The 13,475-nt window shown below is 36.8% G+C and overlaps 1 protein-coding gene and 1 pseudogene across 4 annotated transcripts in view; one reads left to right on the top strand and one right to left on the bottom strand.

The window, feature by feature from the left end:
• TMEM117 (transmembrane protein 117) overlaps nt 1-13,475 on the bottom strand; it is a 487,518-nt gene that overhangs the window by 142,489 nt on the left and 331,554 nt on the right. The gene's annotated exons all lie outside the window — the stretch shown is intronic.
• Nucleotides 572-1,030, top strand: LOC125169785 (transcription factor BTF3-like; annotated as a pseudogene).

Below are 13,475 nucleotides of genomic sequence, written 5' to 3'. Positions count from 1 at the left end.
TTGCCTCTGGCATGGTTTGGTTACTAAAAGAATATTCAGAGGCCGAACACCTGGGTGGCTCAGTCAGTTAAGTGTCTGACTCTTGATTTCGGCTTGGGTCATTATCTCATGGTTCTTGTATTTGAGCCCTGCACTGGCCTCTATGCTGACAGCACGGAGTCTGCTTGTGATTCTCTCTCTGTCCATTTTTCTCTGCCCCCCCCTCTCAAAATAAATAAGTAAACTTAAAAAAAATAAGCAAATAAAAGAATATTCAGAGGCAAGACTAGTCTCACAGACAAAAGAATTGGGGGATCACAATTATTTGGTAGAGTTTCATAGGAAAAAATTTAAAAAAAATTTTGTTCAAGCTCCCAATAACTTCTCATGCTAAATCCTACTTCCCATGCTTTCAGATACTTGAAATTTTGCCAACGATAGTTTCCTTTTAGATTAAGACTTTGTTAAACAATATAGAGTTAGCTCTAGCTGCCATCTTGCATCCTTGCGAGTGTGTACCTAATCTCAGCAGGGTCCACCCGAGACCCCCTGAATATCAACCCTAGTCCTCCACACAGTCCCATTTCCACTCCAACAAGATGAAAGAAACTATCATGAACCAGGAGGAACTCGCCAAACTGCAAGCACAAGTGCACATTGGCGGGAAAGGAACTGCTCACTGAAAGAAGAAGGTGGTTCACACAACGGCAGCAGCAGATGATAAACAACATCCGTAAAAAATTAGACATAAACAATATCTCTGGTATTGAAGAAGTGAGTATGTTCACAAACCAAGGAACAGTGATCCACTTCCACAACCCTGAAGTTCAGGCATCCCTGGCAGCGAACACGTTCGCCATCACAGGCCATGCTGAGACAGAGCAGCTGGCAGAAATGCTACGCAGTATCTTAAACCAAACTTGAGGCAGACAGTCTGACTGGTTTAAGAAGACTGGCTGAAGTTCTGCCCACACAATCTGTGGATGGAAAAGCACAACTCACTACCAGGGAAGAGGAGGATGGCGGAGTTTCAGATCTTGTGGGTAACTGATGAAGCAATGAAGCAAACTGAATGCAGCCAACTTTTGAAGAAGATAAAACTTAAAGAAGTTACTGGGAGCTGCTATTTTATATTATGACTACTTTTTAAAATTTTGTTCATGGATCTGATAAAATCTAGTTCTCTAATAATTTTAAGCCCCAGCCCCATGGACCCTGAAGTTCTTTGCAGCTGTTGCTTGTACACAATTCATTCTTTGCAGCTAATTAAGCTGAAGAAGCCTGGGAATAAAGTTTGGAATCAGGTTAATAAAGTTCTTTGCCTATTAAAAAAAAACACACATAACAATAGTAGTTGAAGAAATCATTACTCATTCCTGGCTCCCCTTTGTACTGGACTTGGTACAGATGAAGGGGGGTGGAAAAGGGATGTCAATGACTATGTAGATTTGAGGTAGATGGAACATAAGGGACTAATTTAAATTATGTGTACTTTGTGGATTCTCGAGCAGATGGACAATGACTGAAACTGATAACATCTAAGATTGACATAGAGATGTATACATAAAAGATGGTTTTACATAGATCAATAATAAAAGTATCATGAAATAAGGATTACAATCCATTCAATATATGTTTGTATGTGTATGCATTTGTGAGTATGCGTGTGTGTGCACTTACATGCTTTTGAGCGTGCACATGTGTGTGTACACATACATGGGTATTGTACATGTGTGTGTGTAAGAAAGTCAAGGTAGAAGCAGGTAAACATGGAATAATAATGAAGTTAAAGTCTTTTCCTTGAGTAAGAAGAGAAACTATAAAGGTTAGGTATGGGGGAAGGAACATTTACCAAAATAAAGATGAGTAAGCACTGAGACTTATAAATAGTACAAAGTCAGTAAGATTTGGGAGGGCTGTACTGACCGCTAGAAAGATAGCATCACATCTCAGGAAGTCCTCATCTTATGAAAGGGCCCAGCCCACTGGCAGGATGAGACAGACAATCATACTTTTCAGAAGCTTCTCTTGGCATATTTTGTACTTCTGCTTATTATTGACCTAAATTTATGTTTTTGCATTGGTTTGCTACAGGACCTCACAAGTCAGTCTGCACAGCCTATAGTTTATTGCGCTATAGTTAATTAAGGTGAAATTCCAGTGTAGATGGTAGGAGGCAGGACCCTAAAACTTGTAGAAAACTCATGGTTTATGAAGGTAGTGCTTTGGATTACAAAATGAGGGACATTTTCTTAGCAGCAACGGAAGTGCTAATTTGGGGGAAAAATCAAATACTTTTAATAGCCTTTAGTTTGAAACCATATAGAAAAAAACAAATAGGGGAGCACCCAAGTGGTTCATTCAGTTAAGCATCTGACTCTTGATTTCAGCTCAGGTCATAAACTCATGGTTCCTGGGATCCAGCCCCCTGTGCTTGGGATTTTCTCTCTCTCCCTAACTCCCTCTCTCTATGCCCTTCCCCACCCATGTGCATTCTCTCTCTCTCTCTCTCAATAAACATTTAAAAAATACATAGTTAAATTAAAAAAAATAAAAATAAGTAAACAATAAATAGGGGTGGCTCAGTTGGTTGAGCATCCAACTCTTGATTTATGTTCAGGTCATGATCCCAGGGTCATGGGATTGAGCCCCACATTGGGCTCTGCACTATGCATGGAGCCTCTTAAGATTCTCTATCTCCCTCTGCCCCTCCCCTACTCGTGCTCATACACTCACTATCTCTCAAATAAAAGCATTAAATAAATTAATAAATAAGTAAATAAGTAAATAAATGAATAAATAAATTTATTTTAACTTTGGCAGTAAGAAAGGCTTCATCCAACATGCATAGAAACTGAAGGATCTAGTTCCAAATGATAATCAAGGTAGAATCCACCATTAGTAGAAAAGATCTGGGGTGGAGGTTAAGGGAACTTTGACATAATGTAAAGGCCCAAGTCATCTACAGAAATACTGCTATTATAATGCTGGAAAAAGGGGATCTTAGTAGAAAGAAATTCATATGGATTGGCCTAGGGACTGAGGACTAAAAGAAAGTTAAAGATTTTGATATTCTTGGTTTATGACTTTTTACCAAAGTGCACCCTTCACAGTTTCATCTTCCTGGGTCTTCAACCACCATAATATGTAATTTACAGAACATAGTATTCTGAAAGGATTTCTATTCCCAGAAATCCTAGTATGTGGCATTATAGTACTATTTGCATGCCGGATCAGGGCAGAGATTAAATGGGGGTTAAATTTTGGAAATATTAAGCCAATATATCTTAATCCTTGTTAATTCCTGGTTTCTAATATCTCAGGGCTCCTCTGTCAAGAGGGCTGGCTGACTTGAACACAGGAATGGAGACAATACAGAATGGATACAATAAAAGAAATAACTGCCCAAGGAAATGGGAGAAATCTGCCCCTCCAGCCATAGAGTATTAGAAGTAAAAGAGGGATAGAAGAAGGATGAAGAGATCAGACAGCAAAACATCTTATCCCCTACATCATCAGGGTCCACTTTAAAGGGACAGTGGTGATGTGTAGAAATTACCAGATAAATATGAAGGCATTCAAACACATCAGGGCTTCTGAGGCTGTAGCCCATGGGAGGCAGCAGGTCTTTTTACAAAAGAATGATATCACAGCTTTAGGGCATTTGGAGAGGATTGTGGCTAGATTCAAGAGATTAAACCAGCTTCAGATACCTCTCTGAGAGGACAGCAGAGATCTGAAATCAACACAAAGGAACTGTTGAGGTTCGAGGGGGTGGGGGTGGGAGAGGTGAATGAAATTCATGGCCAGAATAGCGCTTAAAAGGTTAGACAGAATCAATTGCACCTCAGCCATCACTGTCTACAGATAACACTGAACCAACAACTCCAAGTGTCTAAAACAAATGTTTTAAATTTTACAGATGCGTAGGTTCTTAATCTACATGCTATCAATGTGACTCATCACTGATGACATTAAACTTGAATAACTGGCCCTGGCCAGGTGATGTTTGCCAGATTTCTCCATTATAAGGTTACTTTTTTTTTTTTTTTAACCTCCTTTCCATACTATTGTATTACTTCCTATTCTTTGGAAGCAAGTCACAAAATTTAGCCCATACTCAAGGAGTGAGGAGTTAAGCTTCGCTATCTTGAAGGGAAGAGTATCTATATAAATTATTTATAATTCTCCCATATGGGAGATTTCTCTCTTCTCTATTTATTCAGTCATTTATTATATTAGTGTGGACTCATGGATATTTATTTGATACTATGAATTACAATCTAGTACTATTTCATTTATTTTGTTGGTCAAAGTTGCCCAAGATTTGGGCACCTACTACCAGACTGTCATTCTGTCTAAGCCATCTCCGCACACAAAACTAGGAAATATGTATATGCGTTTTCACCTCTAAATGCAATATTTAATCTTATTTCTGTAAGTATCCATTTATCTCTACAAGGCCAACCGCGAGCTTATGTTGAGGTTTCTGACTCTAATCCAGTACCACACTGTTTATTGTAGCCAGCTCCAACCCCCCGGTTAATCAGTAACCTCCCTTTTCTACAGTGAGAAATTTGGCTTCCACAACCTGCCATTCATTTATTCATTGATCAACCCCAGCATGTACGTAAAACAGACTCAGAACTGTTAACCCATATCCTCATGAGAAGTAACTTTACCAACTAGAATACAGTTGTTTATGTCTTGTTCCTTTTGTCTTTAGTCTTTTAGTTCCCAGTCAAAACACTTTTTACCAAAATTACTTAGATCAGCATATTTTTTCTCCATATCTCACGTCATTAAATATCCTGCCAAAACACAGCTCCTAATGTCTGGACAGTGCTCCATAAAATCAGTATGCTCAAACTCACATTTCCTTAGGATGTTAATTTGAGTTGCTTTAATCATTATTCTGAGCAATTCATGCCTTGTCCAAACACATAGATAACCTTACACAAGAAAACAGTCTATGCAGAATTACAGAATTTCAGAATGCAAAAAAATTTAGGTATCACCTAGTCATTCTTACAATCAATGTTGGAATATTCTCTCTCTGGCAGATATTTTGTGCAGGAATGTTTAACTTGCTATTTTCTCAGGAGTAGAGTCCTTGACCAGCTGTAATATTTAATATCTTTTCACTTCTAGTGTTCCCAGGTAAAATTCTGGGGTTTTGTGGTGGTTCTTAGTGCCAGAATTTAGGATATCAACTTAAATCTTTATTTTCAACCTTGAAAATTATGTTTTGAAGAAATCAGGACCTTGAAACGTCTGAAGATAAAATAAGAAAAACAGCAATTGGCTTTTCATATGAGAACTTAAGTGAAGGTTCTCTTAATACATCATGCTTTATTGGCATATTAAACTATATATTATACATCTTTTTCTTGCCTAATTCCAGTAATTGAGAGAAAATGATATACAATTACATCAATTTAAACTACACAGAATGTTCTGATTATTACTATTGGCTTACAAGAGCTGTTATCTCAACATATCCAATCATTGGCAAATTCTTTTAGTTTGAATTATATCGATTTTTTTAAAAAGAATATAGGGAGGCAATGCAATACAGTAAAAAGAATATTAAACCAGGAGCCAATAGCCCTGAGTACTCATTGTCACAGAGACATTAATTAATTCTGTGGCCTCTGGTAGGTCACTGGACTTTTGTTTCAATTTCTTTGTCAATAATAGGAGGATATTAGAACATAGGTAGATATACTCAAAGGATTGTTGGACTCTACATATGTGAAAAATAAAACTAATCATTGTTAAATGTAGTAAATGTCTTAAAATCTTGGAATGAGTGAGGCCACTCTGTGCAGTATCATGCAGGCTCTGAAGTCAGCCTGTCCACCATCGAATTCCAACTTTGTTGTTCACCAGCTATGCAACCTCTTTCAGTCACAGGCTTTCATCTTTAAAATACAGATAATAATGATTACCATGGTGGTGTGGATTAACTAAAACAATGACGGTGAAGGGCCCAATATGAGGCACACAAGAAGTATTCAATAAATTGTAGTCATTTTGGAATAGAATTGTAAGGCTATTTCAATAGCGAGACAATGATGGAGAAGATAACATGGCTGAGAATCAAACAGAAATGACTCGAAGCTACTGCTAACTCTTACATGTAGGTTTGGGCTCCCGTATTGTTCGTTTGTAATACTTGGAGAGCAGGCTTGATCACCACAGTGTGTCAGTAACTCAGACCTATCCTGGAAAGGTAATTGTAGCATTGTACCAGACTTATTCAGAAAAGATTCCATTACAACCAGAAATGAGGTGGCCTGAACCACAAAGAATCAGGCAGAGCAGCAAACAGAAAAAGGTAAAAAGTCCCTGAAATTGTTCAGATGCCTGATGTGAGAAGACAGTAGAGGATTACAGACCTGTATATAGAATATCAGTCTGTGTGCATGATATCTATACATTCTTAAAATACTTTTTTGTTCTGTTTTTAATGGTTAGTGCTGATTTTCTAAAAAAAGTTTTTTACTGTATTAATTATGATAAAGAGAAACAAAGAATATGTTTCCAATTATGCCTGGCCCAGGTTGTGGTGATGGTAGCAGTAATGACAGTAAGACACCCCAACAGGAGGGTGAACCGTGAAAGGACAAAATGGAGGTTACTTGTACAGACAAACCCTCCCCATTAGGATGTCCTCATTCCAGAGCAACTTTCCATAAGTAAATAAATAAATAAGAAGATTCTAGTTTGTTTACCAAGAAAGATTTTACTCATTTATTCTGGCATCAGCAATTGAACAAATATTTATTAAATACCTAGTACACCCTGGGAATACTGAGCAAAACAAAACAGTCTCTTCACTCAACTCACGGTAGAAAACATGGCAAGAAAACCATGAAAATGCAGATTTTCATGGCACAGCTGGGAATAAAAGCCTAACATGTAAATATGTGTCCCTCATTGGAGGTTAGAGGACTAAATATCTTTGACTCAGTTCTAGGTGAATCCCATTATGCCAACACTATTGCTTGTTTAGTTCTAAGTTTGGAACCTAGTTATGATCAATAGGCTTTTGACAGTTCGCAGAAAGCAGTCTTACCTTTTTAGGTAAGTCACTGTGTATAATCTACCTGCTCAGAACCTCAGTGCTTCTAAGAACTGTGGGAAGTTCCTGCTCTGAAACCCAGCCCTGTGAGACAAGGTTCTTAAGGGAAGAAAAAGGTTTTCTTATTGCCAGGTACCCATTTGGGTCTGGGATACAAACTGCTTGTTACTTCTTGCTGGACCTTCTGTCATGTGATGTTTCTGCTTCTCTCTGCCTCTTCTTGACCTCAGCTTTCTCCAAGGGCCTAATTAAATACACCTTCCTCCATGATTACTTTCATGACTACCATAATCCCTTTTGGTAATATTCCATTTCCAAATGGAACTCATGGTCAATTCTAGCCCAGTGGAGTCTATTTTTGGAGCTTACGGAACACTTGTTTAAAGTATTGCTGATTCTAAACTACATAAAACAAATAGGACAGGGTTAAAGAATATTGGCATAAAGCAACATTTACTTTTCAAAAGTTCACTGATTCAAAATGAAAATGTGTTAAGCTAAGAATATCTTCAATTCCTAAATGCCTGGATATATATAAAATATTCATACTATATTATGTGTTGTCTAAGGCTCATCAAATCTTGAAAGAGTTTTAATAATTTTTCATCATTGAATGAAAATAGTTTATTTCAGCATCTGCAAAAGACTACACATCTAAAAAATAGCTTCATGAAATATAAGTGTTCTGTTCTAGATTAAAGAAGCTTGACAACTAAATATATGCATGTTTCTGTCCTGAAGTACTGAATCAGATGAAAATAAAAAAGTCTTTTTATTTTTTATTATTTATCTTTTTTATTATTTGTCCTATAAAGAACATTTTTGAGACAATTGACAAATTTTGAATAAGGTCCATAAATTCAAGTATTATAGCAATATTAATCTCCTGATTATGACAATTAGACTGTGGTAATGTCAGAAAATATCCTTGTTTTAGAAGATATCACAAAGTATTTATACTTTCCTAAAAGAAGAGTTTTAGGAAATACAATGAAATATTTATTCTTCCCCAAAAGAAGGGCATTGTCTCACATGACTGCAGTCCAATTACCAATATCAGGAAAATAATAACTATATAGTGAATGAGAGAGAAAGAATGATAAAGCAAATGTCTTTAAAAATCTGTCAGTGGGGGAACATAAAAGAAAAGTATACAGGAATTCTTTGTACTATTCTTAAAACTTTTTTGTAAGTTGGAAACAGTTCAAAATAAAAGATATGTAACCAAACCAGTGAAATATTGAAAGTATTATTTTTGCTGGATGTGCTGTCTTAGGCTGTTTGGGCTGCTATAATAAAATACCACAGACTGGGTGGCTTATAAATAAAGGAAATTTATTCCTCACAGTTGTAGAGTCTGAGAAATCCAAGATCAAGGCACCTGCAGATTCACTATCTGGTAAGAGGCCTACCTTCTGGTTCATTGTTAGCCATCTTCGTTCACTGTGTCCTACATGGTGGAAGGAGTGAGCGAGCTCCCTGGGACTTCTTTTATTTTTTTATTTTTTTAAATGATTATTTATTTTTGAGAGAGAGAGAGAGAGAGAGAGAGAGCATGAGTGGGAGAGGGGCAGAGAGAGAGGGAGACAGAGGATCTGAAGTGGGCTCTGTGCTGACAGCAGAGAGCCTGACACAGGGTGGAAACTCCAGAACCTTGAGATCATGAGCTGAGTAACCAACTGAGCCATCCAGGCGCCCCTCTGGGGCTTCTTTTATAAGAGCATTAATCCCATTTATGAGGGCTCTACTCTCATGACCTAATCACCTCTCAAAGGCACCCCCTCCAAATAGCATCACAATGGGCATTAGTTTTAACATATGAATTCTGGAGAGACACACATTCAGTTGCTAGTACATATTTTACATAACACATCTCTCCTACTTATAAATTCCTATTTTACCTCTTGAGGCCTGTGTTCCATATTTTGATGTGTGCTTTGGAAAGACAAGGGTCATTCTGACTCTAAAACTGTCTGTATACTGGTATTAATTGAAAATTTTGTTAAAAAGATATATAATTTTTAAAATAATGCAATGTCTAATACATATACAAAAAGTTCCACCTCATTGTCTGACTTAAGGGCATCATGAGAAGGTCAAGATATTACTTTTCAACTATGTCTTTCATAACTGCTCACCTTAAATAAAAGATGATCTGCCAAAGTCAACAATGCATGATTAACTTCCAAAAACAGTGCTGGTTTTTGCAACAGAAATCTGACAAAAGCTGTAATTCAGAAGAAATGATGGCAATAAACTACCATGGAATAGGAGTAGAGAGGACACTGTAATTGGCAAATCAAGTGGAGAGTGAGTGTGGACAACCCTTTCAAAAAATGTGACCTGATGAGGAAGAGAACTAGAAAGGGATAGTTATTGATACTTGCTACCTTTGTAGAAATTACTATTTGGAATTATTTAAATTTGCTTATTTCTTTATTTATGTCTTACCATCAGTCTAGTTGGTAAGAAAGTAAGTCTTACAGGAGGGCAACAACTATGTATGTTTTCTGTCCACTGTTGCCTTCCCAATAGAGTGCCTAACATGGTCAACAAATATAAATGGGGAAAGTTTGTATTTTTTTTTCTGACAATAGCAAAGCTTTGTCCAGCTTATGCATGGAGATACACTGGTCCTTGTGGGCCACTCATATGCCCAGCTATCATAATCAGATTTCATTTAACCTTTAGATTAATAACAAAATATGTAGAACAAACTCAGAGTGCCTCATTGGATCTTTGACACCTGTCTATACATTCTACCTCTAGCTCATCAAAAAGCTTCCTAGGTGCTACTGTTGATAATGCTGCTATAAACAAGAGGGTGCATGTATCCCTTCCAATTAGTATGTTTGTATTCTTTGGTACTATGAGGTATTGGGTAAATACCTCATAGTACAATTTCTGGGTCATAGGGTAGTGCTATTTTTAACTTTCTGAGGAAACTCCATACTGTTTTCTGGAGTGGCTGCACCAGTTTGCATTCCCACCAATAGTGTCAGAGGGTTCCCCTTTATCCTCATCCTCGCTAACATTTGTGGTTTCCTGTGTTGTTAATTTTAGCCACTCTCACTGCTGTGGGGTGATATCTCATTGTAGTTTTGATTTCTACTTCCCTGATGATGAGTGATGCTGAGCATCTTTTCACATGTCTGTTGGCCATCTGTATTTCTTCTTTGAAAAAATGTATACTCATGTCTTCTGCCCATTATTAAACAGGGCAATTTGCTTTCTAGGTGCTGAGTTTTATAAGTTCTTTATATATTTTGGGTGCAACAATGAACATCAAAGCATTTCAACCTTCAATACAGTTAGTGCATCCATCCCTTCTTGTAAAGAGAGAAAGCACGAGGGAGCTCTGGCCAATGGGGGGAAATGTAGGAACAGAATATTCTGAAAATAAGAGCTGGCATTACAGAACCAGCCATGCTGGCAGAATTTACAGTGGATTAGGGTACCAACAGCAGTAGCAGTCTGGTCCCTGAAAGAAACCACCCATTGATGAGAACTGTCACAAGTCTCAACTTGTCTTGGATAAACCCTCCCCTGCAGTCTTCACCTCCCTTAATTTTGATCAATGGCTCACAAAGTAAACAATGATTCATTTCTACTTGATGATGGTGAAAAAGTTGCCCTGCAGAGAACATCGGAGTATTAGTTACCAGCAATTCTGGTTTGAAAACCAATCAGTTGTGAGTTTCCAGCAGTGACTAATGTACCACAAAATTAAGTTTGTGGGTCATCAATCTCTGAACCAGATGTGAATCACAGTGAATCATGGGTACTAAACAACCAGCTGTACCTTGGTGACACTGAGATTTGTTACTCCTCATTCGTTCTACAAAAAGCTGACAGACAATATGATTGGAATGATTTATGTAAAGAATAACCACTATTCTGATATAACTGTCACCTGAACAGAAAATCTTAATTCTCAGAGGCAAGTTTTGATCAAAGCACACAAAAGCAAACACTCTTTTTAAGGAGGACTTCTGTGCACCAAAACACATTATTGTAGTAGCATTTCATTCTGAGTCCTCTGCATTGTGGCCACTTGGTAAACATTTGCAGGATGAAGAGAAATACTTCAAAGTATTCCACCAATGGTTCCTACAAGTTGTGGGAAACAGTAAGAAAGAAAATGTCTGGGCTTTCTAACAGGTCAAGTTGTAGGATGTCTGAAGTTCTGTTACTATGAAAGCCTTGCAACTTTAGTCTACTAGAGACGATGGAGGGGGGCATGTGTCATGAGAAACAGTGAAGATAGGCAAAGATTGTCACACTCCTGAAATAGGTCAAGTCACTATACTTGGTTAAATGCTGCCTTCTTTCTTCTAGAATTTATGATTTCCAGTTTAATTTTGTGCATTTATACCATTATATGCAAACTCAAGGGAGTTTTTTGAAATCATGACCTATACTTTAGAAACTTAATAAGTATGACTTAGGCCTTATGGCTCAGGGGAGTACTCCATTCAACCAGCAGATTTAAAACTAAAGAGGAATAACTGTTCTACCATTTCTTGTTATACAGAAAATCTAATGCGGTATTTCTAAGCCTTTATTGAAGGGCATTTTTCTTTCAAAAATTCATAAATCCAAGGATTACTCTTGGGCTCAATGTTGCTATTTCAAGTTTTAGCAATTGGAATAAAGGCCTATGATAGAGGCACTATTAAGCAATTTAAGACCAGCTTATTTAATTCTTTTTCCTTAAACCTCACTTACCTTTAAGAAATAAGGAAAAGATCCGAAGATAAAAATGTTCAGGGTCAGTAGGGGCTGGAATTATGTCATTGTGGTTATACATCTCATAGTATTTTAATGGAATTTCTAGTTGTAGGTAAAGTATGTAATTTGGAACCAAAATGACTTTTTATTTTCTTTTTTTAAATGACTTTTTAAAGTACTGAAATCAAATACTTTTAAACATTTTTCAGAAAGAATAACTCAGAAACATTACACCTTTTCTTGTAAAGCATCAACTGAATATGAAATGTATATGTGAAAATGTTAAGTGAAAATGTTTATGTTTAATTACTATTTAATCATTTTAATGAAGTCTAGAGAATTTTTCAGAAATATTATAGAGTATGTTAGATTTGAAGGTCCTCACCAAAGTAATTAATTTCACAAAAATGTGCTTCATGCTTATTGTGTGTCAGGCACTGTGCTAAGTCCTTGGAAAACAGTAAGAGGTCATTCTTGCTCTCAAGTACTGTGATATAGGCAGAGATATGTAGAGAATTTAATCACCATTTCCACTTTAGTACATTTCTTTTAAAATTTTAAAGGTATTTTAAAACCTTATGAACTATTTACACTGTACCTTCCTACTAAAGAATGAGAATTACACACATAGTAAATTTTTACCACAGAATTTAATTTAAGAGGCTTTATTTAGTTCAATATCTGTTCAGCAAATACTTTGAAATGAGCTCTCTTTTAGAAATGAATATGCTCTGAACAAATCAATAAATAGCAAACTGGTAAATATTTCATTTTTTCATTGAGAATATTCATTTCTAAATATATAGACATCCCTTCAGTCTTCTTTCTCACCTCCTGACTATACTCCCTGGTTCTACTTCCTCCTCTCCTAATCACAGCTTGACCCAGTACAGGTCTGGCTGCTAGTGCAATATTCCAGAAAAGCATTCCTGCTGAGGTCACCAGCAAAACACCAGAGACACTTTGCATTTTGACCTTGCTTATTAGACATCCAGCATTTGACTGCTGATGTTTCTCTATCTCTTGATACTCTCTCTTCTCCTGGCCCCTTTTCATATTTTTCATTCTGTCCTCTCTTTCTCCGACTTCTTTATAGATGCTTCTTCTGCCTGTTGCCAGATAAAAGAGCTCTACAGGTTTTATCACAGATCTTTTATTCTCACTCAACATCCACTCACATTCCTTCAAAAACCATATTCATGTAGATAACAACATCTACATGAGAATAAAAATATAAACTGAAATACAAACTTTAGTAATATTTCTGTCTTGGACTTCATTCCCTCATTCTGCAGCTTCAGATGTATATAAAGAATTATTTATTAAGTATCTCTCTCTCTCTCTCTCTCCCCTTCTCTAATTGAAGTATAGTTGACATTCAATGTTACGTTAGTTTCAGGTATACAACGTAGAGATTCGGCAAGTGCATAGCATTATTTTATGCTCACCACAAGTGTAGCTACCATCTGTTATCATACAATGCTGTTGCAATACCATTCACTATATTCTATAAGAGACAGTAAAACCTTGGGCTGCAAGTAACTTGTTCTGTGAGTGTTCTGCAAGACAAGCAAAGATTTCTAATAAATTTTAACTTGATAAACGAGTGATGTCTTGCAATACGAGTAGTACATGATGCTGAACGTCACATGGTCACAACTGAGACAATGGTTCTTCT

Source organism: Prionailurus viverrinus, chromosome B4 (assembly GCF_022837055.1).
Source record: "Prionailurus viverrinus isolate Anna chromosome B4, UM_Priviv_1.0, whole genome shotgun sequence".
Lineage (NCBI taxonomy): Eukaryota > Metazoa > Chordata > Mammalia > Carnivora > Felidae > Prionailurus > Prionailurus viverrinus.
This window is presented reverse-complemented; position numbering and strand designations above follow the sequence as displayed.